Source organism: Paraphaeosphaeria sporulosa (genome assembly GCF_001642045.1).
Source record: "Paraphaeosphaeria sporulosa strain AP3s5-JAC2a unplaced genomic scaffold CC84scaffold_26, whole genome shotgun sequence".
Taxonomy (NCBI): Eukaryota; Fungi; Ascomycota; class Dothideomycetes; order Pleosporales; family Didymosphaeriaceae; genus Paraphaeosphaeria; species Paraphaeosphaeria sporulosa.
This window is the reverse complement of record NW_017253385.1, coordinates 28005-29209: the sequence shown is the minus strand read 5'-3', so window position 1 is coordinate 29209 and position 1205 is coordinate 28005.

The following is a 1205-nucleotide window of genomic DNA, read 5'->3' as shown; positions in this document are numbered from 1 at the left end:
AAGATGAGAAAGGGGGTACTTAGAGAAGAGTATCTAGATACGCTAATTAGTATGGCTAGCCTAGCGTTAACGTACCGGAACCAAGGCTAGTAGAAGGAGGCGGAAGAGCTAGAGGTGTATATAATAGAGATAAGAAAGAGGGTACTTAGGGACGAGCATCTAGACATACTAACTAGTATGGCCAACCTAGCGTCTACGTATAGTAATTAAGGTCGGTAGAATAAGGGGAAAGAGCTAGAAGTGCATATAATAGAGACGAGAAAGAGGGTGCTTAGAGAGGAGTATCTAGATACGCTAGGAAGTATAAATAATTTAGCTGTTATATATATAAAGTAAGGGAGATGGAAAAGAGTAGAAGAGTTATAAAAAGAAGTAATGGAAATAGTAGATAGATTGCTAGGAGTAGATTATCCAAATACGCTAACTAGTATGGCCAACCTAGCTTCAACGTATAGGAATTAAGGCCGGTAAAAGGAGGTAGAAAAGCTAGAGGTATAGGTTATAGAGACGAGTAAGAAGGTCCTTAGGGAGGAGTATCTTAATATGCTAATTAGTATAGCCAACTTAGTGTTAACGTATCGAAATTAAGGTTAGTGAAAGGAGGTGGAAGAGCTAGACATATAAGTAATAGATACGTTTAAGAGGGTGCTTAGGGAGGAGTACCTAGATATACTAACTATTATGGCTAACCTAGCGTCAACGTATGGGAATTAAGGCCAATGGAAGGAGGTAGAAAAGCTATTTATGTAAATAATGGTGACGAGAAAAAGGGTACTTAGGGAGGAGCATCTAGATATACTAACTAGTATAGCTAACCTAGCGTCAACATACTAGAACTAAGGCCGGTAGAAGGAGGTGGAAGAGCTAAAGGTGTATATAATAAAGACGAGAAAGAGGGTACTTAGGGAGGAGTATCTAGACACGCTAACTAGTATGGCTAACTTAGTATTAACGTATAGCAATTAAGGTTAGTAGAATAAGGTAGAAGAACTAGATATATAAGTAGTAGAGACGAGAAAGAGGGTACTTAGAGAAGAGTATCTAGACACGCTAACTAGCATGAATAATCTTACTTTCACATTACACTCATAAGCTCGTCACTAAGAGGCACTAGCACTAATAGAAAGGTACTTCCACCTTTTCTAGTAGGTCCTTAGCGAGTAACATCCTTATACTTAGTCGTCGCTAGAAACACTAAATAGCTG